Raw genomic sequence first — 26,617 nt, forward strand, 5'->3', positions numbered from 1 at the left:
AGACAAAACAAAGACAAATACTAACTTCACATGGTTAAAGACTAAACAGTTTAGCAGTATTAGCAGCAATCGAATGAATTTAATAAGAAAACTTATCATCAATTTCAATATGAAAAACCTAAAATAATGCAAAAATTTCAAAATAAAAATAATTAAAAAAACTAACCCTCGGAGGTTGATTTTCCATTTCTGAATGATTGTGAGGGATTTTTGACCGTGAATGGTTGTGAGGGATTTCGCCGGAGATGGGGACGAAAATCTTCGGAGATGGGGACGGATTTCACCGTAGAGAGTGAGAGATGGAGATGGGACTGAGTTGTGATTTTTTTTAGGTTTTAGGTTATGAGTTGCGATTACGGGTATACTGTGGACGGTTCAGTGTTCCGATAATTAATATGAGTGTTTGGAATTTGAAAATAAAATACGCGTAGCGATTATAATGGCGCTTTAAAAATCGCGTTGCGATTTACGGATACACGTTGCGATTTTACGTATTGTCGTTGCGATTTACGGATACGCATTGCGATTTATGTATTCGCGTTGCGATTTACAGATACGCGTTGCGATTTATGTATTCTCGTTGCGATTTACGGATACGCGTTGCGATTTTATGGATACTCGTTGCGATAGTCAGAATCGTGTTGCGATTTATGTGTTCGCGTTGCGATTTTCATATTTGCGTTGCGATTCTGGAAAATCGCAATGCGAATTTGTACTATCGCATTGCGATTCTTCATAATCGCGTTGCGATTCTGGGAACTGATTTGCGATTCTGGAGATCGCGTTGCGATTTTTATTTCGCATTGCGATTTTGTTGGTCATTTTGGCAAATCCAAAAAAAGTTGGTTAAAATCGTATATTATAAGACATTTTTGGTCACTGAGGTTATTTTCTCTAATATAAATGTCACTACTTATAAATAAAATTAAATCTACTGCCAAAAGCTCAATCTTAAATTTAATGCTGCCAAAAGGATGAAAATAACAAATAATGAAGTTAGGCTACCAAAATGTAAATTGAATAGAACCTTAATTAAACATATTATGTGATTAAATCATAAAGTAATAAAGTTACAGACCAAATATAAGAACAAACTTAAAATGAACAAAACATCACAAACATAAAACTAGAAAGAAAAACACTTAAAATATGAATACCAAATTTAAAAACATGAAAGATTCGATTGAAGCACTAAAATGTAGCATGTCTAAAACTAAAGGATTTCGCACGCTATTATCCCACTCACAAAACACGGGTAGATTAACCCACTGAAACGCAACCATTTTGCTCTTCTAATATATATAATATATAGGGTGCGTTTGGTTCACGGAATGTAAGATTACCAGTGGGAATAAAAGATTACCAGTGAGAATAAAAGATTACCAGGGAATAGGATTACTAGAATGTTACATTACTGTGTTTGGTTAGTTTGGCAGGAATTTAATATTACAGTGTTTGGTTGAAGGAATAAAAGATTATTGGAATGTATATTTTACCAAATGTCATTGTTCTATATTTGTTTTTTTAACAAGTGAAATTCTAAATATTTAAATAAAAATTATTTATATATAAATTCTATTTGTTGATAATATATTACTTGAGTATTTAAATATATCATGTATTATTTTAATTTTAAATAATATTAAATTTTACATAATTTATGTAAAAATATATTAAAATTTTACATCAACATTTAACTAAATGTTTATATTGTGGAAATTCTTCATAGATATTTATAATAATAAAAAGATGTAAATTATTTTTATTATCTAAGATATAATATTTATTATATCTTCTATATACAATAATTTATTTATTTATCTTTTATATTTACACTTAATTCTACATACTTTATCATTATTATTTATCTCATTAATTTATATTACAAAAACATAATTCAAATAAGTAAGAAAATATAACACAAAAAATCATATTGTCTATAATTTTATATTTCACCATCATTCATCATTATCTTTGCTAATATTTTAATAACATTATTAATACTCAGTCCTAATCTGATTTGTACTTAACTCTTGATTACGAAAAGCAAGCAACCCAATAATACTCAGTCCTAGTCTGATTTGTACTTAACTCAGCCATAAAATAACTTGTTCATCCGTTTTTTTATTTCAATTTTTGGTTTTTAAGTATAGTTCTTCGAATTTCCAATTTTATAACCACAATATCAGCCGACTCTCAATTAAATTGGTTCGATTGATCGAATTAAAGACCCTATTAACAATAAACCTAAAAAGAACTTTCTCATCCGATTTTTCCTATTTCAATGTTTGGTTTTGGTTTTGAAGTTGCTCACAACAATTCTTCAAATTTCCAATTTTAGACAAATGAACCCCCAGACCAGCCGATTTTTGATTGAATTGGTTCAATCGGTCGAATTACGACATTAAAATTTTAGCAACCCAGATGATAATTATGTTACATTCAAAATTGGTTTAGAGCATCATCCAAGTAGCATTGAATTAGACACATACATGTATCCAACAGTAACATGTACCGGAAAAGCTTTTGCGAATTTGAAAATGTGAATGAAACCATAACCATTGATGGTTTTGCTGCCCCTTATGGTATCATTCCTTGATTTATTGAAATGCAATCTAGAAACAGAAGGGGTTACCAAAAATAGAAACAGAAGGGGTTTTCTTGGTTCCACTTATCAGGGGAAACCAAAAACAGAAGGGGTTACAGTTACTGAACTCTACACTGAATGTTCATATCGACGATACAAGAACAAGAACACGATGCGTAGCAATAGAAACAACTAAAAAATAGTTATTTATAAATACCACGAGGCACAAAATGGTAACAGACACCAAGCAATGTTTTGAAGATAACCATTGATCTAAAATATACATTTATATCTATATATAATCTTAGGCACCAATACGATGATGAGATGTTGATTGGGTTAAATAAGATGTTCATGGCAGTAAAATGAAACAAATGAACGCAAAATTCTAACCAAATCCTCCTGATTTGTCAGATAAGAAATGTAACAATCATGTATCAATCTGAAGAAGATCAAGTTTCAAGTTCGGGAAATAGAAGACTGACCACATGTATCGCCATAGATGTATTAAACCTGAGTCTGAATCTTCAATGCAAGTATTATGTGCAAATGGAGATTGTTGTTTTCTTGAGAATTCATCAGCCATACCCAATCAAAGAATAGTTTAGATATGCAAGATGGAAGAAAGCCCAGAAAGAATGCTCATATTTTAAGCCCTTCACTTCTCTATCTCAGTGGCTTCCTTTTCATTGTTCTTTGCTTGTATGTTGTTTTTCATTTCAAGTAACTTATGTTGTTCTTCTGTCTCTTGTTTTGTAGCTGCATTAACTGCTTTCGGCTTATTGCTTGTAGATTGATGATACATAACCCCACCTACCTATTGGGAGAACTGTTTCTAAGGCGTTCTTTCTGAGGTATCATGCAAATGGTGCCTTTTATTTGTTATTAGCATGTACATGGCTTACACCATTTGTGCGATAATCCTAATAACAGGCAACATTCTCTAATCAATTCAAACAGTGACGATAAATACAGATTTCAACTCAAACCAGGAATAACATACTTGTTATATAACGCCCTTAAACTAATTGTCAGATTTCAATCCAAGAGCTGGAAATTTCAATACTAAAACTTAAGATCCGTTTGCAACCAAAAAAAGAACAGATTACTTGTAAATTTTAATTCTATAATGTTATTTAAAGAACAGAAGCTTTGGTTACTATAAACTTTCCAAAATCCTTCGTTTCCTATTCAAAATCCAACATTTTTTGTTTGCTTTTGATAAACAAAGATAGAAAAGCTATTCTAGCTGAGACTCAAGCCGACTAATCTATCAAATCTCAAACTAAAAAGGAAAAAGGAAAAGAAAACCCACAAGACATAGACATAAACTGATAAATCTGAAAGCAAACCCTAAAAAATAAACAGAGAGCATATAAAAGTCAGATCTCATACCGTATAAAAAATCCAATAAAAATCAAATCAAAACAAAAAATTAAAAAAAACGGATTCAACAGGAATCCAAAAAACCACAAAATTCAATTGAATTTTATAAGTACAGTTCTTCATATTTCCAATTTTATAACCACTAGATCAGCCGACTCTCAATTGAATTAGTTCAATTGATCGAATTAAAGACCCTATTAACAAAGAACCTAAAAAGAACTTGCTCATCCGATTTTTCCTATTTCAATGTTTGGTTTTGGTTTTGAAGTTGCTCACAACAATTCTTCAAATTTCAAATTTTAGACAGATAAACCCCTATACCAGCTGATTCTCGATTGAACTGGTTCAATCAGTCAAATTACAAAATTAAAATTTTAGCAACCCACATGATAATTACGTTACATTCAAAATTGGTTGAGAGCATCATCCAAATAGCATTGAGTTCGACACATACATGTATCCAACAGTAACATGTACCAGAGAAGCTTTTACGAATTTGAAAATATGAATGACACCATAACCATTGATGGTTTTGTTACCCCTTATGGTATCATTCCTTGATTTATTGAAAAACAATATAGAAACATAAGGGGTTACCAGAAACAAAAACAGAAGGGCTTTTCTTGGTTCCACTTATCAGGGGAAACCAGAAACAGAAGGGGTTATAGTTACTAAACTCTACACTGAATGTTCGTTTCGACGATACAAGAACAAGAACACGATGTGTAGCAATAGAAACAACTAAAAATAGTTATTTATAAATACCATGAGGCATTTAACACCCTCAACCCGTACCTGACCCGGATACGAGTCAAGGATGTCACATTGACTAAACAAAACAATACTCTAAAAAAACCGATAAAACATTTGAACTTATATTATTAAAATACAATAATATACATATGTTAATACAAATTTATCAAAAATAATCAGAGCATACACCACTTGACAATTTGATTACATGCCAACATTTATTTACATAACAAAAGGACCTACTACTCAAGTTGCCTCTGATATGATAGTTGCAAGAGTAATGTTCTCCAGCTGCTTAACCTTGATCGTCTACTTTCTCGGATCATACGTGTGAAACACTCACACGCTAAGTCATCGACTTAGTGAGGCAATATAATAATAATGATAACAAAGAAATGTACTGGAAATGTCATAATTAAATGGAGTGAGACGAAATCGAATGCATAACCATGCAGTTTATATCACCATGTTCTTTACCTGTAAGTATAAAATATTAACATTCATGAATTCATATTAGTAAGATTATTGGCCCATGATACCATACTAAGAACCTAAGGTATGTGAGTACTGTGAGGTTGTGCACTATGCTGTCACTACAGATCGTATAAATGCACCGAAGTGCCACGTAAAATTGCACCGAAGTGCCGCTTAGAATTGCACCGTAGTGCCATATAAGATTGTCCCTAAGGACCAAGTAGAAAATTTCATTAAGAATCATATACATATGCCAAGGATCAAGTATGTGTCTTAAAAGACCTCACACATGTTCCAAAGAATACATATATGTCCCGAAGGACCGCGTAGACCCTCTACTCTTGGCATGCCAACTATACCTATAGTTCTCATCTACATAACATGGGCTTCCACCATTCCCATAATTTATATTGTATAGACATATAATTTCCATACCTTTATCACATAAACATATCATGTTCCATCACTTTATCACATAGCTTATATAACCTTTCCTGCATATTCATGTCACTTAATGCATATAATATGAATTCATGTCATGTATCATAATATGAAATGCGATCATGTATCAAAATATTGAATCTAGACTTATTACAAGTCTAGAACTAAATAGAATACATATTCATGCTATGCATATGCACTCACCTATATTTCCTTGCTTTTTCCTTGATCGATCTTACGAGGCAATTATTCTGGAACTTGTTTAGGCTCAGTATCTACAGAGTAATTCATTGATGCTAATCAGTATACTAATTAATGTATTCTAAACTATCATTTCTTGCGCTAAAAGAAAAACTATTTTCATATTTTAATGAAGGTATGCATCGATGCACCACACCATGCATCGATGCATAAATCCTATTCGATGTTTATATTTAAGGGGGTGCATCGATGCACTCCTTATGCATCGATGCATTGATGGCATTCAATGTTTGTATTTTAAAAGAGTGCATCGATGCACATGCACTTCTAATTAACCTCCTTTTATATCCCTAACTTTTAAGCACGAAATGTCATTTTAAGCACGAAAATCTCTTTATAATCTTCTCTACACTTTATATTTAACCTCCTTTTATATCCCTAACTTGCATACACTTACTTAAACTAATTATTATCCATTAGAAACCTTTAAAACTTAGAAATCCAATTCTCCATATAAAATTTAAGAATTTCACTCAATTTCCAACATGTTGTAAATCGAATTCTAACATTTCATATTCTTTAATTAGCTTGATGACAAGTTAAATCTCACTTTTAATTCTTATTATGAACTCTATTCCAAGATTTTACTTTTCTACTTCCTTTCTTTAATCATTCCTAACCCATCATCTTATGGTTTTAAGATAACCTAAGCTTTCCTTAAGCTTAGTTATCATCTAATGATCAATAAGCATCCTTAAATTCATTAAGAATTTGATTCACAAGAAACTCACCTCTAACTTTGTTTTCACGGTGAATAAGAAGAAAGAAGAAGAGAAATCTGGAAACTTTTAGTCTTTCTCACTAGCTTCCACGTGGGAATAAATATCCTCAAATAAGATTTAATTATTTCCTTGTTAAAAGACTCATTTGCCCCTTTTATTCACATTCCTTGCTGATTAATCCTACATAAAACATTTCCATCAATTCTTTAAACTTTTCAATCTATCCAATCTGGTCACTGAATTTTAAAATTCCATAATTTGATCACTAACCTGGTATGGAGGATGTTACAAATCTCCCTCCCTTAAGAAAATTCATCCTCGAATTTTCATTGCACGAACAGATGAGGATATTGAAGTCGCATATCTTCTTCACGTTCCCAAGTGGCTTCTTCTACCTTGTGATTCCTCCAAAGTACTTTGACCAATGGAACCGATTTATTTCTCAATTGTTTAACTTCGTGAGCCAAAATTTGTATTGGTTCCTCATCATAGGTTAAATCAGGTTGAATTTCTACTTGTTCTGGTGCAACAACATGAGAAGGATCGTACCTGTATCTTCGTAACATGGATACATGGAAAACATTATGGATTTTCTCCATTTCTGGTGGCAAAGATAACTGATATGCTACTGGTCCTATTCTTTTAACAACTTCATATGGCCCGATGAATCTAGGACTTAGCTTTCATTTCTAACCAAATCGTAGTACTTTTTTCCATGGAGATACCTTTAGAAATTCTTTATCCCCAACTTTAAATTCAATCTCCTTTCTTTTAAGGTCCAAATAGGACTTTTTCCGATCAAATGCCACTTTTAGGTTATGCTGAATTTCTCGAACTTTCTCTTCCATATCTTGAATCAAATCTGGACCAAGTACACTTCGATCTTTGAGCTCATACCAGTTTAATGGCGTACGACACTTCCTCCCATAAAACGCCTCATAGGGTGCCATTTTAATACTGGACTGATAACTATTGTTGTAAGCGAACTCCGCCAGTGGTAAGTATTTCTCCCATGACCCTTTAAACTCAATGACACATGCTCGCAACATATCTTCCAATATTTGAATTGTTCTTTCTCATTATCCGTATGTCTGGGGGTGAAAAGTTGTGCTAAAATTTAAACGAGTCTCCAACGCTCCATGTAAGGATTTCCAGAATCTCGAGGTGAATCGAGGATCTCGATCAGAAACTACAAAAACAAGTACTCCATGCAATCTAATAATTTCTCTAATATACAGCTCCGAATACTTTTCCATAGAGAAATCTATTCAGACAGGAAGAAAATGTGCTGACTTTGTCAATCGGTCAACAATGACCCAAATTGAATCTCTTTTGTTTGGAGTCAGGGGTAACCCCAAAACAAAATCCATTATTACATTTTCCCACTTCTATTGTGGAATTGAAAGTGGTTGCAATAATCTAGATGGTACTTGATGTTCAGCTTTGACTTGTTGACATGTTAAGCACTTGGACACAAATTCAATAACGCTTCGTTTCATCCCTGACCACCAATACCGATCTTTTAAATCCATATACATCTTAGTTCCACCCGGGTGCATCGTCAATGGACTGCAATGAGCCTCTGTCAATAAATCTTTCTTCAACTATTCATAATCTGGTATCACAATTCTTCCTTTATAATATAAATTTCCATCCGACTTAACCTCAAAGTCTTTAATCTCTTTGCTCTTTACTAGATCAATTCTTTTCAAACACTTTTCATCTTTACTTTTCAATTCTCTTATTCGCTCCAACCATGTTGGTTTAAGTTTTAATTATGCACATAGACCACCGTCTCCAGTTAAAGATAACCTTGCATCCATAGCTCGTAAAGCTGCAAACGTATTTCTACTCAAAGCATTTGCTACCACGTTAGCCTTTCCGGGATGATAGTCAATTATTATATCACAATCTCTCAAAAACTCAACCCATCTCTTTTGTATCAAATTAAGCTCTTTTTGAGTCATCAGGTATTTCAAGCTCTTATGATCCGATACAAATAACATCGTTCTCCATACAGATAATGACGCCAAATCTTGAGGGCAAACACTACTGCAGCCATTTCTAAATCATGGGTGGGGTAATTCTTTTCATGTGGTTTCAACTGCCTCGATGCATATGCTACCATCTTCCCTTCTTGCATTAATACACACCCCAACCCGTTATGGGACGCGTCACTGTATACGACAAAATTCTTGCCAGATTCCGGTTAAACCAATATAGGAGTTTCTGTCAGAATCCTGTTTAAAGCTTCAAAACTTTCTTCACATTCAGAAGTCCAAACAAACGATACATTATTTCTCATCAGCTTCGTTAAAGGCAACACTATCATCAAAAAATTATTAACAAATCTTCGATAATAACCGGCAAGTCCAATGAAACTCTGAACTTCAGATACATTCTTGGGAACTTCCCAGTCCATTATAGCTTTAACTTTTTGAGGGTCCACTCTAATCCCATCTGCCGAGATCACATGCCCCAAGAAAATTACTTCATTTAGCTAAAATTCACATGTGGACAATTTCGCATAAAACTTCTTATCCTTGAGAATTTGTAAAACTATCCTCAGATGTGTGTTGTGCTCTTCAATGGATTTCGAATACACCAGTATGTTATCAATAAAGACAACAACAAACTGGTCCAAATAGGGCTGAAAAATCCTGTTCATGAGATCCATGAAAGCAGCAGGTGTATTCGTTACTCCGAATGTCATTACAATGAATTCATAATGACCATATCTCGTTCTGAAAGCCGTCTTCAGAATATCTCTCCTGAATCTTCAATTGGTGATAACCCGAACGTAGATCGATCTTCGAAAATACCGAAGCTCCTTTTAGCTGATCAAACAAGTCATCAATGCATGGAAGGGGATACTTATTCTTGATGGTCACCTTATTAAGCTGTCAATAATCAATACAAAGACGCATTGATCTATCATTCTTCTTAACAACTAACACCGGAGCTCCCCAAGGCGACACACTTGGTCAAATAAATCCCTTTTCTGACAACTCTTGCAATTGATTCTTTAACTCTTACAATTATTTCGGAGCCATCCGATAAGGTGCCATTGCAATCGGAACTGTTCTAGGCATTACTTCAATTTGAAATTCTACCTCTCTATCTGGATGTAATCCTGGCAACTCAATAGGGAAAATATCAGGGAATTCCCTAACTATTAAAATCTCATTCAAGCCTTTCTCTTTAGCTCTGGTATCTATAACATTTGCAATAAAACCCTGACATCCTTGTAACAATAGCTTCTTAGCAGACATTACTGATATTACATTTGCTAAAGGATTAAATCTTTCACTGATCACACTTATTTCTGTTTCTCCTGGACTTTTTAGGGTTACCTTTTTCGATCTGCAATTAACATCTCCATAGTAACAGAACAACCAATCCATTCCCAGAATCACTTCAAACTCGTCAAAGGGTAATTCCATCAGATTCACAGGGAATTCAATTCCCTGAATCTTTATGGGACACCCCTTACAGACTTTGTTCACCCGAGCACTATGGCCTAAAGGATTATTTACTATAATCTCATTACTCGTAGCTTCTAAAGGAATCCTTAATTCCTTTACTAACTTACTTGTAATGTAAGAATAGTTAGAGCCCAGATCAATCAGTACCAATACTAATTTATCGTACAGCTGAAAAGTGCCTGCTATAATATCAGAGTCATCACGGTCTTCACTTTTCTTTAGATTGTACACCCGCGGTTGACCGAACTTCAGGTTGAGCAGAGGATTCAGACTGGTTCCTTCCTTTGCCTCTTCCTCATCCTCTCTGTGAGGCAGAACCAACTCTTTCAGATGGTGCAGGCTCACCCACCATCAACAGACAATCCCTGATAAAATGTCCGACATCTCCGCATCGGAAACAAGTCCCAGCAGCCATCCGATAAGCCCCAAAGTGGTTTTTCCCATAATACTAACACTGTCTTGCTTGACCCTGATTAGATCTCCCAGCATCAGATCCCATTGACTGTGTCTGTCTAGGTCTTGCCTAACTTGCTCCCCTAGCAGATGATGCAACTGATTCTGATCTAGCTTGTGATTGAAATCCGGAGTCTCTTCCTCTTTTTGGTGGTGCTGAGCTAGAAGAAGCACCCGTCCTCTTTGATGTCTGAACTCTTGAGTCCCCAAATCTCTCATTCTGAGCTCTTTCAAGAGCCTTGGCACGATTGATCACCTCTTGGAATGAGGACAAATTCAATACTATCAGCATCTCTTTCAATCGAGGCGTAAGCCCTCCACAAACCATTCACAAGCCTCTTTTTTAGTAGGCACAAGCTCAGATGCAAACCTACTCAGCTTGTTGAACTCGCATTCAGACTCATATACAGAGCAGTTCATCTGTTTCAAGTTCATAAACTTCTGCTTCATCTGCCAAATAAATTGATCTCTAATATACTTGTTTTTAAATTCATCTAAGAACAAAGACCAAGTCAATTGGTTACTTGACATCCTTATGGTGACGTTCACCCACCATATCCTCGCCTGACCCCTCAATAAAGAGACAACTCCATCTAACTTCTCCACTTCAGAGCAGTGGAGACCATCTAATATGATTTTCAAGTCATTTAGCCAAAGATCCGCCGCAACCGGCCCTTCCTCGGCTTCTCCCTTAAATTTGGGAGCTCCTAAACCTCTCAACTCTTTTGCTACATTCATTCCTCGAGTTGGTGAGGCAGGAGGTTGAAGACGCATCAGAATAGCGTCCAACGTCCTGAAGAAAGTGTCTTGATCTTGTACAGACACTCCCTGAGATGCTTGTCCTTCACCTTGCATGGCCAGGGCAGGTGAATTACTACTTTCAGCAGGCCTATCTTCTTCCACTTCACTTCGGGAGCTATTATGTCCGGATATCTAATACAATAAATACATTGTTCGATTAGCAAAACAACATACTCATACTATACCATACCAGAAGTTCTCACTATTTGTCGGCATGTATTCCATTTAAAGACTCTATAGACTCTGGTTTATGCCTAGAATCGGCTAAACCATAGCTCTGATACCATTAAATGTAACACCCTCAACCCGTACCTGGCCCGGATACGAGTCCAGGATGTCACATTGACTAAACAAAACAGTACTCTAAAAAACCGATAAAACATTTGAACCTATATTATTAAAATATAATAATATACATATGTTAATACAAATTTATCAAAATAATCAGAGTATACACCACTTGACACTTTGATTACATGCCAACATTCATTTACATAACAAAAGGACCTACTGCTCAAGTTGCCTCTGATCTGATAGTTGCATGAGTAATGTTGTCTAGCTGCTTAACCTTGATCGTCTACTTTCAAGGATCCTACGTGTGAAACACTTACACGCTAAGTCATCGACTTAGTGAGGCAATATAATAATAATGATAACAAAAAAATGTACTGAAAATGCCATAATTAAATGTAATGAGACGAAATCAAATGCTTAACCATGCAGTTTATATCACCATGTTCTTTACCTGTAAGCATAATATATTAACATTCATGAATTCATATTAGTAAGATTATTGGCCAATGATACCATACTGAGAACCTAAGGTATGTGAGTACTGTGAGGTTGTGCACTATGCTGTCACCACAGCTCGTATAAATGCACCGAAGTGCCACGTAGAATTGCACCAAAGTACCGCGTAGAATTGCACCGTAGTGCCATATAAGATTGTCCCTAAGGACCATCTAGAAAATTTCCTTAAGAATCATATACATATGCCAAGGATCAAGTATGTGTCTTAAAAGACCTCACACATGTTCCAAAGAATACATATATGTCCCGAAGGACCGCGTAAACTCTCTACTCTTGGCATGCCAACTATACCTATAGTTATAATCTACATAACATGGGCTTCCACCATTCCCATAATTTATATTGTATAAACATATAATTTCCATACCTTTATCACATAAACATATCATGTTCCATCACTTTATCACATAGCTTATATAACCTTTCATGCATATTCATGTCACTTAATGCATATAATATGAATTCATGTCATGTATCATAATATGAAATGCGATCATGTATCAAAATATTGAATCTAGACTTATTACAGGTCTAGAACTGAATAGAATACATATTCATGCTATGCATATGCACTCACCTATATTTCCTTGCTTTTTCCTCGATCGATCTTACGAGGCAATTGTTCTGGAACTTGTTTAGGCTCGGTATCTACAGAGTAATTCATTGATGCTAATCAGTATACTAATTAATGTATTCTAAACTATCATTTCTTTGGCTAAAAGAAAAGCCATTTTTGTCTTTTAATGAAGGTATGCATCGATGCACCACACTATGCATCGATGCATAAATCCTATTCGATGTTTATATTTAAGGGGGTGCATCGATGCACTCCTTATGCATCGATGTATTGATGGCATTCGATCTTTGTATTTTAAAAGAGTGCATCGATGCACTTCATGTGCATCGATACACCTTGAACAATTTATGGGATTTATCCTTGATGCATATTGATTGTGCATCGATGCACATAGCCAGAAATGTCATTTTAAGCACGAAAATCTCTTTATAATCTTCTCTATACTTTATATTTCACCTCCTTTTATATCCCTAACTTGCATACACTTACTTAAACTAATTATTATCCATTTGATACCTTTAAAACTTAGAAATCCAATTCTCCATATAAAATTTAAGAATTTCACTCAATTTCCAACATGTTCTAAATCGAATTCTAACACTTCATATCCTTTAATTAGCTTGATGACAAGTAAATCCCACTTTTAATTCATATTATGAACTCTATTCCAAGTTTTTACTTTTCTACTTCCTTTATTTAATCCTTCTTAACCCCATCATCTTATGGTTTTAAGATAACCTAAGCTTTCCTTAAGCTTAGTTATCATCTAATGATCAATAAGCAACCTTAAATTCATGAAGAATTTGATTCACAATAAACTCACCTCTAACTTTGTCTTCATGGTGAAGAAGAAGAAAGAAGAAGAAGAAAAATCTGGAAACTTTTGGTCTTTCTCACTAGCTTCCACGTGGGAATAAATATCCTCAAATAAGATTTAATTATTTCCTTGTTAAAAGACTCATTTGCCCCTTTTATTCCTCATTCCTTGCTGATTAATCCTACATAAAACATTTCCATCAATTTTTTAAACTTTTCAATCTATCCAATCTGGTCACTGAATTTTAAAATTCCATAATTTGATCACTAACCCGGTATGGAGGATGTTACACAAAATGGTAACAGACACCAAGCAATGTTTTGAAGATAATTGATCTAAAATATACATTTATATCTATATATAATCTTAGGCACCAATATGATGATGAGAAGTTGATTGGGTTAAATAAGATGTTCATGGTAGTAAAATGAAACAAATGAACGCAAAATTCTAACCAAAACCTCCTAATTTGTCAGATAGGAAATGTAAAAATCATGTATCAATCTGAAGAAGATCAAGTTTCTAGTTCGGGAAATATAATACTAACCACATGTATCGCCATAGATGTATTAAACCTGAGTCTGAATCTTCAATGCAAGTATTCTGTGCATATGGAGATTGTTTTTTTCTCGAGAATTCATCAGCCAAACCCAATCAAAGAATGGTTTAGATATGCAAGATGGAAGAAAGCCCATAAAGAATGCTCATATTTTAAGCCCTTCACTTCTCTATCTCAGTGGCTTCCTTTTCATTGTTCTTTGCCTGTATGTTGTTTTGCATTTCAAGTAACTTCTGTTGTTCTTCTGTCTCTTGTGTTGTAGCTACATTAACTGCTTTCGACTTATTGCTTGTAGATTGTTGATACATAACCCCACCTACCTATTGGGTGAACTATTTCTAAGGTGTGCTTTCTGAGGTATCATGCAAATGGTTCCTTTTATTTGTTATTAGCATGTACATGGCTTATACCATTTGTGCAATAATCCTAATAGCAGGCAACATTCTCTAATCAATTCAAACAGTGACGATAAATACAGATTTCAACTCAAACCAGGAATAACATACTTGTAATATAATGGCCTTAAACTAATTGTCAGATTTCAATCAGAGAGCTGGAAATTTCAATACTAAAACTTAAGATCCGTTTGCAACAAAAAAAAGAACAGATTACTTAGAAATTTCAATTCTATAACTGTTATTTAAAGAACACAAGCTTTGGTTACTATAAACTTTCCAAAATCCATTTCCTATTCAAAATCCAACATTTTTTTGTTTGCTTTTGATAAACAAAGATATAAAAGCTATTCTAGCTGAGACTCAAGCTGATTAATCTATCAAATTTCAAACTAAAAAGGAAAAAGGAAAAGAAACCCCATAAGATATAGACATAAACTGATAAATCTAAAAACCAAACCCTAAAAAATAAACAGAGAACAAATAAAAGTTAGATCCCATACCATTTAAAAAATCCAATAAAAATCAAATCAAAATAAAAAATTTAAAAAACATGGATTCAACGCGAATCCAAAAAAGCACAAACACCCAAACCAAAAAGGAATAAAGATAAGCAAAGGTTGAAGGAAAATGAGCAACCTAAAAACATATTAAGTGAGTAAGAAGAGCAAAAGGTAAATTTTTTATCGAGAATCGGATACTCCTCCAATATGTGCAGTAGAGTTCAAGAACAAAGAGAGAGCGCGAAAGAAAAAACATCAAAACTTGGAAGATGAAGATATCGCAGAGACAAATGGGAAAATAAGGGTATTTTAACCCTTAGCACACGATAATAAAAGAATACCTAACGGATGTAGGGGAATAACATTCCCAAGAATATTTACTGTTGGGAAAGAAATATTATCCTCACTTGGGAAGAATACCCAACCAAATATAAGTATCCTTAGTCAGAAAAAAATATTCCTGTAAGAAATTCTAAAATCCTCTCTCCAAACGCTTCCATATGGTAAAAACTAAACCCTAATTCCATTTAGCATGCTAATTACTTTCCTTTAAAACAAACCCCCTGCGTCGTTATCTCCTCCTCCACTCTCTGGATCGCAGCTCTCCTTCTCCCCTACGCTCTTCCCTTTCTTCCCCGATTGCAACCCTTAGCCACCATGGCCGCCGGCCGCCTATCTCCTCCACGCCACCGGTTGGCCACTATACCTTGGTGACCACCTTCACCCCCTTAGCCCGACCTAAAAGACCCAAACGACCACCCCGATCGGACTAAAAAAACTAATCATCTCACTCGACCTCCGACTGTTCACTCTCTACTCTGACGAAATTGACGGTAACACTTCTGGAAAGAAAGGTAAACCGATTAAAACTTTCACTTCCTATTTTGTTTTGAAATCCTAACCAATGAGCTAAACCAAATAAACGACATGCAAGGTTCCAAACGACAAGAATCGATCTATTCCCAGCGACGCGAACTACCCAGACGAAGAGAGACCGTCCTCTGGGTAAATTTTCCCCCTAACTCTATTCTTCCGTTTTTATTTCAAAACTCTCTTCTTTTATTATGCTTATTTCGAATAGATACCAAGAAATGAAAAAATAATTCAAATATATTTTGGTTTGGGTTGTCTCAGAAAAAAAACAATGGAAAAGAATTGGGATTATTTTCTGAGTTTCGAAAATGCAATGAAATTCATTTTGGCTCTAAAAACATTGGTTCTTTTTTATTGCTTGTGGTTCTTCCAGAATTGAAGGGGAAAAGATGGATAGGGCTCTCGTATTGCTGTTTTGATTTCTAATCTAATAAAACAACCATGTTATCTCTATAAAGTTTTTTGTAAAAATGAAAAGATTGAATCGTTGTACCTTGCTCTCTGTTCATTAAAAATGAAGGGAGAAATACCCTTGGTTTACACTGGATTCATCTTTACATTTGTTTTCCTCTTTCTTTCTGATGACTCCCCTATTACATTGCTTTCGACTCACCAAAACCAAATCCCGAGTCCCCCCTTTAATTGCCGAGAGCTTCCCCTTGATGATGAGTGTTTTTCCCTTTTAATCGTTGCCTCCCCTTTTCACCGGTTGTGGTTCTCTCCGTTTTATAGTCGATGGTTCCTAATTGATAGTCTCCTTTTTTAACTTTCTAATGGTTTCCCCCTGCTTTACAGTGTGATATGCACCCAATACCTTAGTGGAGTGATGAGTGTCGTTCAGTAGTGGGTTAGGTCGGATGCAAATGACGCTTCATATAGAGGGTGCATGTGCTGCTGCAACCGGGTCAAACTTGGACCGGGTCTTGATTTGTAATTCGGGCTGTAATTGGGCTTCAACTGGGTCACTTTCGAGTTTCTTGTTTGGGTCTTGTATCTCGGGGCCCAGTTGGGCTTGAATTGTAAATCCTGCAAGAAATAAAACATAAATGATATTAATAATAATACTAATAATTATTATAATATAATTGTTATAATAACAACAATAATAATAATATAATAGTAATAATTATAATATAATATTTATAACCCGGACAAAATGGGTGTCTACACCTTATTAATTTTTGTTATTTGAATGTTAATACGATCTTGTGGTGACTTTTCTTGGGATATGATCCACATTATTTATGATCTAGATAAAATTTTAATTTAGCCACTAACTACTAATTTACTAACCACTAACTTTTTATTTTTATATTCGAATTAACTTACTACCTCGCAATGACCAACCTTGTGGTATGATTTTTGTTATTTATGATTCGGGTAACAATTAGAAATTAACCCCTAACCTTTTAACTTCTATTCGATTGTTTAATTATTGTTATTTACATTTCTACCCTTAAAATTTTTATTATCTTAATTTTTGACTTTACTTAGCAGCATTTACATTTAGTTCCTTAAATTCTAATTTTTAAAATTTTCCGCAATTTTTAATTTAAGCTTTAATTTCTGTTTTCTTTTATTTTGGTCATTTATTTAATGAATTTTAATTTCATCTTTGTATTTTTTAATTTATTTCAATTTAGTCCCTTTTACATGTGTTAATTGCTTTTAATTTTGTCTTTAATTTCAATTTCTTTAATTTTTTCCTAGAGTTTTAGATTTTAAAATAAACCTTTAGATTTAGATTTATGGTATTTTGATCCTAATTCTAGATTATTCTCTTCAGATTTAGTCCTTTAATGTAGGAGAATTTTTAATTTGGTCATCGTTTTTGCTTGAGGTTCTATTCTAATTATTCGAATCAAATAACCGATTAAAATTAATTAGGATTAATATTAGAGCCTTCACTTTAGGCTTAATTTAAAATTTATTTCTTTAATTTAGGAGAGTTTTTAATTTGGTCCTCGATTTTACTCGAGGTACCATTTTAATTATTTGATTCAATAATCGATTAAAATTGACTATGTTAATTATTAGAGCCCTCACTTTAGGCTTAATTTCATATTTAGTCCTTTAATTTAAGAGAATTCTTAATTCGGTCATTGCATATGCTCGAGGTTCCATTTTGACTATTTGACTCAATAATTTATTAAATTTGACTTGATTAATATTAGAGAGGTTCAATCTTTTAGGTTCTTTAAATTTCATAATTTGACACCTTAACTTAAAGGAAAGCCTTATTTAATTTATTTAGTATAATTAGGTTTTATAATTGATTGTTTGATTGCATTTTATTTTCAAAATAAGACAATGTTCATTTATTAGGGAGTTGGTAGTGTATCTTCCGCTTTTGCTTGGGGGTGACCGCTATCGATTCCAAAAGTGAATCGACATCATTTTTAAAATCCCACATCATGATTTTAAAATATAAAAGGCAATGTTCATTTATTGGGATTGATAACAAAGCTTCTGCTTGGGGGTGGTTGTTATTGGTCTTGGTAACTCAACATCTTTTTTAAATATGCATACAAAGTGGATTTTAAATTAAATAAAATTTAAAACTCAAAATTTCTAATTTTAAAATACATGGTAATCGATTAGGTACTAATATTGGGTGTCGTGAGGTGCTAATCCTTCTCCATGCGTAACTGACTCCCGAATCTGATTTCTGATTTCACATACCAAAACTTGATATTTTGATAAAATAAAATATTTTATTAAAATTACCTGATTACATGTGTTTAAAAATAATTGGTGACGATTCCAATCTTTTCATAAGATCTATATTTTCCATGCTGTCAGATCAGTCTTTCCACCGAAAAATCGGTTACGACACAACGGTGGTGGCTCTCACTGCGACCGCCACCAATAATAGCTTGGTATGCCTAAACTAACCCCCAAACTAAACCTAAACTCAACCTTTCCTCTTTTTCAATCCTCTCTCTCGACTCATGGCCACCAATCGACGGCACTTCACTCTGACCACCACCAGCGGTGGTCAAGCGAACCAAAACCTAAACCTAATAAGATCCAAACCCCCTCTGTTTCTACTCTAACCAAAAAATGAGACCTAGAGAACCAAGACATCCCACCCCTAAACGGTCAAAAGACGCTCCACCTTTCAACTTCTGACGACGGCTCTTAGACTTCCCAACTCCGGTGAGATACTCGAACAACCCAGGTAAACAAACTACCCATATTCTCCTCTTACTGTATTTGCTTTGAAAAAAAATAAAGCTCGAAAATGGAAGGTAAAGAATACCTTTGGAAAATGCTTGTATTGCTTCTTCTTCTTCTTTTATTTCAGGGTTGACTGAATGCCAACTTCTTTGTTACAATTTTTTTGGGACTTTTAAAGCCGTTTTTCGGATACAAAAATAAATAAGAAAAACAAGTATGATTGGTGGCCATTACAAAATCTTACAGCTCATCTTTTTTTGTCTTCTTGCTTGCATAGCCATTTACAAGGCTATTGATGGGGTGAGAATCTATTGTACCACTGCTGGGTGCCGTCGTGGAGGGCCTGCTGGAGTTAGAATTTTGAACCACTGGTGCATGGCTTCTCGCGTGGCAAGGGGACCACAAGGGTTGATGGGAACCTGCTGGAGAGGCGTCGAACGTTGGAGCTCGATGAGAACTAGGGTTTCTCCTAAAATAATTTAGGTTAGGGGTTGGGTTAGTTTGAGTTTTATGTAAATGGCTTGGATAATAATTTATGGTTGCACATACCTTAAACAACTCGTACAATCTAATACTCAAATTCACAAACAATTCCATAATATTCGATCAAGAATAAACAAGATTTGAAGTCTCAAAGCTCGAAGATATTCTGGCAACCAATCAAAAGCTCCAATAATTCTCCCTTATCCATGTGATTCAAAATGACTCCAAATTTCTCGTTGACCACCCTTAGTTTAATTTATGTTTACTTGGACAAAATTAGGATATTACAGATTTCCTTTAATTTGAATTTTCTATTTGTTAGAAAAGCAACAATCGGTTTTCTCCTTTATTCGGTGTGAACATTATCTTCAACAACTCATCATTTGATAAAACGCCTGTCGAAACGGTTTTCCGAAAAGGGGAAGGGGTCTCAATTCGAATAACTTTTTTTGCCGGTCAATGATAAAACGTAATTTGAGTAGTCGCCATCAATATTTGATTAGGGTGTGATTGGACACCCAAAAAGTATTTTTTCATTTTAATAAAAATATTAATTTTAATTAAAACAACTAATTTGCGGTATGCGTTATCAAAATTTGAGTTCGGGAGTCTGTTACGTGTGGGGAAGGATTAACACCCCCACAACGCCCTAAATAGGTACCTAGTCGATTAATTAGTTGTCTTTGCAATGAAATTTAAGAATTTGAGTCTAAGTTAAGTTAAGATCCCCTACAAGTAATACTCTTTGAATTTTAGTAACGAAACACAATAATATTTAATTATTTCCTATCAAGAAGAATCAACTCTCATACCTTAAAGCAATCAATTCTTACTCTAATTGAAATAAAGAAATATTAAAATTTCATTCTAAAGTTCAATATTAATTCAAAATAACAACACCAAAATAATTTTAAAAGAGAAAACGATAATATCTAATTATTTCCAATCGAGAATACATGACCTCTCATGCCTTAGAGAAGTCATTTATTGCTCCAACCGAAATGAAAAGATATCACTATTTCATCTTAAAATTCAATATTGATTTGAGTGAAAACGATAATATCTAATTATTTCCAATCGAGAATAAATGACCTCTCATGCCTTAAAGCAGTCATTTATTACTCCAATCGAGATGAAGAGATATCAATATTTCGTCTTAAAAATCAATGATGATTAGAGAGAAAATGGTAATATCTAATTATTTCCGTTCAAGAATAAAAGACCTTTCATGCCTTAAAACAATAATTTATTACTCCATCCGAAATGAAGATATATTACTATTTTTAATATCGATTCGAGTGTTACTACTTTGAAAGCCCATTGAAAAAGCACATACAAAAATAGAACTAATTAGAAGCATAAATCAAACAAGTACCATTAATTATTTATTTTACCAACATTTAATGAGAATAAGGATGTTCAATTATCTAAATACATCGATACAAAACCTTAGATTCGATCTAACAATTTTTTCTCGGCGAATTTAATTAAAAGAACATATTCTTTTTCTCAATCCCAAATTTTGAAATCTAATCAAAATTTTTAGGTTTCATTTGATGGGGTATCCTTTTATTTTAAGACTATTGAAAATGACATCTTATTCTTTAAGACAATCACTTCCCTTAATCTCAAAATAAACGGACATTCCCTTAGTTAAATTATTTTGATTCAAGTCTATACATATCAAATAAAATAGGACTAAACTTATATGCAAACAAAAATACAAAAGTGGTGACTTTGTATACATATACTAAATTATCAACCAATTATAAAAAAACGTCATTAACATATACGTGTAGCATACTCATGCATCAAATAATAATAACATAATAAATAAATAAATCAAAAGATGCTAACATTCATGCGCATAAAGTATAAAAATAAAAAACATTTAGTGCAAGTATGACTAATCACATTTATTTAATTTACATGTGTATATATGTATATATTCGGGATAATAAAAAATATATAAACATTTAGTAACACTATAGCATAAGTAATATATAATATGTACTACATTTATCCTACGGAAAATATATAGCAAAAAAAGGTAATATACGCATAATATTGTGCATCTGTACAAAATATGGATGCATGTCAAGGACTAAAAGACAAACATGGAATCATTGAGGACTGAAATACAAACAAAAAAAAATTAAATATACTTGGTCATGGAAAGGACTAAATAATAATAATAGTATCTTGGATAACTAAATAGCAAGAACAACGAAAGTTAGAGAAGAAATAAAAAATATTAAACAATAGAACACTAGGGATGCGAATAAGCCATGAATAATGTTCAGGACTAGAACATAAATTACTAAAACTAAACGTTAAATTCAACAACATCCCAAGTCATGAATTTAAAGAGTACCATGGCCAAAATGAAATGAAAATAAAAGAATGTGCCTGAAACAAAAGGAACAATTTCAATTGATAGTCATACGATGAGATCACAAAATATGAGGACCATTCATGCTATGTTACCCAAACCAAGTGCACGGGTTCCCCCTCGCCAAAACTACACCGTTTTGATGCGCATATATAAGGAAAAATATAGGTTTAAAAACCCAAAACTCTCATTTGTTCAGTTCCCTAAAAAGGAATGAAAGAGTTTTAGAGATCTCTCTCCCAGACCCTGAATGGCCACTGTGCATTGACACCATCAACGACTATCCACGGTAGTCGGTACCCAAAATATCACCCGAAAAGAAACCCTCCAACCTCTTGAGCCAATATCCAAACTCCTTTGAGCCTAAAATATAAAGAACCAACCTAGATCTAAAAAGTTACCTCTCGATAACTTCATAACCGACAATATTTGGGTTTTCCTGGTGAACGACGAGTGCGATTAGTCTTTCCTTTCTTCCTCCATTTCTTCGTTTTTATTCCCTTCTTTTTCTTTCCTATGGTTTTTCTCTTTTTGTTTGTCTTCTTTTTTCTCTTCTATTTCTCCCTTCCCTCTTATGTTTTTTTCTTTTCCTTTTTTCGAACCCTCAGAAAACCTGAATGGTTTTCCTCTATTCCTTTTCTATTTTTCTCTTCTCCAAAACTCGAATCGTGTCCCCCTATATTTTTCTTTTTTTTTTTCCATTTTATTTTTTATCCACTCTTCTTCTCTAACCGGTCTCCTTTTATATTAGATCTGTTACACATTCTGCTTCACCTTTGCGTGTTGAGGGAGGTTTTGCAGAGGCCATCACAGGTTTCACAGGTAAGGGAAATGATTTCCCTTTTTGTTGTTTTGTTGATTGTCCTTATTTCTTTGCTTTTTGCATGTTTGGTGACTCTTGGCAGTGAGATGATGACGATATAGGTCACATGTTCGGCCAGAGTGACGACGGTGCGGTAGGTTCTTAGTGTGAGAGTGGCAGTGACAGCTGGTGATAACTATGTTAGATTAGGGTTTTAAAAACCTTAATTGGGTAGGGTTTATATATTAGGGTCGGGTTTGGGCTTTGATTGATTGGGCTTCAGGTCTGGATGTAACTGGGCTCGGGTTTGGATGTAATTCGGCTCGGGTGTGTTGTAGAGGCATGTAACAAAACAATAATACAAACATAATAATAATAAAAAATTAAAAATAATAATACCAAAACCCGTAAAAAATAGGTTTCTACAACTGCCCCTCTTTGCTCATGCTTATGTTAACAAGAATAGGCCAAAGAAAGACAACACATTTTTGTCCAGTTCTATCTTGATGTTGCCTCAAATGAGATTGGAAAATGACTCGAAGGGTTTAATCATTATGCTCGGAAGACTTACTGATGGTCTGAAGAACTTATCATCTTTCTCAAAAGACTTACGGATGACCCGAATGATTTAATCCTCATGCTCGAAAGATTTACTGATGGCCCAAAGGACTTACCAATTTTGGAAATAGTTTACTAGGTAAAAAAATTGGAAATCGTTTTCTTCCTTTTCAAAAATTTCAATTCAGATTTAAATGAGAAACTTTTCTCATATTTTGAAAACATGTGAAAACAACCTGCCTGAAGGTCTTATGGACCCAAAAGGACTTATCATCTTGCTCGAAGGGCTTACAGATGACCCGAAGGATTTAATCATCATGCTCGAAAGACTTACTGATGGCACGAAGGACTTACCAATTTTGGAAATATATTACTAGGTAAGAACTTTGGAAATCATTTTTTACTTTTCAAAATTTCAAATTTCATATTTAAATGAGAAACGTTTCTCATTTTTTCAAAAAACATGTGAAAACATCCTGCCCGAAGGTATTGTGGATGGCCTGAAGGACTTATCATCTTACTAGAAATGCTTATATATGACCCAAAAGATTTAATCGTCATGCTCGAGAGACTTACTGATGTCCCGAAGTACTTACCAATTTTGGAAATAGCTTACTAGATAAGAAACTTTGGAAATCATTTTCTTACTTTTCAAAAATTTCAATTCAGATTTAAATGAGAAACTTTTCTCATTTTTTTTTGAAAAACATGTGAAAACATCCTGCCCGAAGTTATTGTGAATGGCCTGAAGGACTTATCATCTTTCTCGAAAGGCTTATAGATGACCCGAAGGATTTAATCATCATGCTTGAGAGACTTACTGATGGCTCGAAGGACGTACCAATTTTGGAAATAGCTTACTAGGTAAGAAACTTCGGAAATCATTTTCTTACTTTTTAAAAATTTCAATTCAGATTTAAATATGAAACTTTTCTCATTTTTTGAAAAACATGTGAAATTATCCTACCCGAAGGTCTTGTGGATGGCCCGAATGACTTATCATCTTGCTCGAAAGGCATATAGATGACCCGAAGGATTTAATCATCATGCTTGAGAGATTTACTGATGGCCTGAAAGACTTACTAAGTAAGAAACTTTGAAAATCGTTTTCTTACTTTATAACATATAAAACAACTTAATGGTCGGGCAATATGCTCCATTTCAAAGTAATGATTTCTATGTGGATTAGGTCCACCTTGTTCTTCAGGTTCTGCCTCTCTAAACATGATTCTCTATATTTGAGGTTTGAATTCTTGCTTCCACTTATTGAGATTTTGATACCATGAATCTTTTATTTTCATCCAAATATCTGTAAAAACCATACATTTATGTGTCAAATGCGAATACAATGTAATTCATTTTCTTTTATGCAAATGATGTTCTCATGCATGCATAAATGTTTATTCAATTTTCCTTTGACTCTAAAGTGGGGAACTAGTTCTTGTTCCACTTGATCACTATTATCTAGGGTTTACTTAGATATCATTGTAGCAACTTATGATTTCAAACTTGCATTTTTGAAAGAGCCATTTGATCATCTTATGTCTTTGTGTCTTCTTTACCTCTTATTTGCATTAAAGTCTCATAAGAAAAATTTCCTGAATTCTTGCTGTGGTCAGGAATATGACCTTGATGCCCCCTTATGTCCTTGACATAATTACGCTATCAGAGTTGTTTTTTTTCCAGGACTTTACTGTTAATTGATGCTTGACTGATTTTCTTTACAAGGTAAGCTCTACTCAAATTCATGGTCTGCCCCTGACACTTCAAGTTATGAGACTCATTCTCAATGTCTTCTTGGTTTGAATCTTGTTATCTCAACATGATCTGGGTTTTTGGTCATGCCCCAAGTTGGGTATTTTCATAGCTCATCCCTATTTGCGTGCAAAAATTTCATCCTTGACTGGTATCACTCTTGATTTTTTCCATAAGCTGGGTCATGTGCCTCTTTCAAATAAGGTGACCATCTACTTCTTGATGGGTTACTGAAAATGTCACAAGGAAGTGTCACAAGTTCTATCCACAAATCCTTCTGATCTATCGGACCATTTTCTTTCAAGAATGTGGAATGGTTCATCATTTTGGCATCGTTTATTCTTTTTCTCCAATAAGAGCAAAATGGGTCTCACCAGCTTCAAGGACCTTTGTATTTGAGATTGTATTGTTTGAAAATGTTTTTCTCCATTCTATATTTTAGAAATCAAAGAATGAAGTAATTTTGTAAAATATTACCCCGTAATTCGGGCTCACAATTAAAACAAATCATAAACATGAGTTCACAAAATATCAAAAGAATCAACAACTCTTTTAATACTTTCAAAGTTATAGCTCTTTGACAAGTGCCAAAATTGATAGGTCGGTTTCATATTGGCTTTCTATTTCCTAAGGTTTCAGTCATCAAAGATTTCCTTTCTTCCTCGGTCTTTGTGAAAGTTATACCATGCCTTTCCTTCTTGGCTTGATATTTTAACTGGATGCAGACAAAATGACACAACTAGCATATTCAATTACTATACTTTCTAGAACACTTCTATTTCGATTCTCTGAAATCTTTCATTTGTTCAAGCTTCATAGACTTCCTTAGAAGAGGTAGTGCAGAGACATTAGTCTAAATATAAAATGCCTGAGGGCTTGTGTGAGGTCGACTATAACTGGTGTTCCTCAACTCCCTTAGTCCATTTTAATGAAACCCGTTATTATATAAATTTGATTTAATTTGCCACTATTTGGCTAGCTGAATTCAGCTTTATTGTATATATATATAATCACCTTTATCAGGATAGCTGAAGGGTTCATCACATCATAAAGTCTTTAACTTGACAATCGAGATAACTTTATTGTTTTATCAGTTTTTAATATTGTCACTTTATCAAAGATCCATAATTTTAATAATTTAAAGAGTTTTTAATTCAATTGATATTCAAAGAACTGTAATATTGCAAATGTGATTCAATGCTCACCATCTTTAAAGTCGCATAAGCTCATTTAAATATCCTTACAAGAAAGCTAAGAAATGACAAAAAACAAATTCGAACAAGATGCTGCAAATGGAATAAACCTCCATGATGGATCAAATGATTTCTTCCTAATTAGGATGCCCCATTACTCATCTAATGCAGTGGCCCTTGACTCAATCGGATGCTACATATTGTGATTTGATTCCCCACTCGAGTTAGTTACCCACTGTTTCACCAGTTCTTGTGTCAAATGAGGGTACAGATCTGAGATAGAAGATTGGAACACCTCCAAAGCATTTCTCGATCATGAGACTTTGTTTGGTCTATTTGAATTACTAGTTGCACATT

This window comes from Hibiscus syriacus, unplaced genomic scaffold (assembly GCF_006381635.1).
Source record: "Hibiscus syriacus cultivar Baekdansim isolate YM2019G1 unplaced genomic scaffold, ASM638163v2 tig00111582_pilon, whole genome shotgun sequence".
NCBI classification, from domain to species: Eukaryota; Viridiplantae; Streptophyta; class Magnoliopsida; order Malvales; family Malvaceae; genus Hibiscus; species Hibiscus syriacus.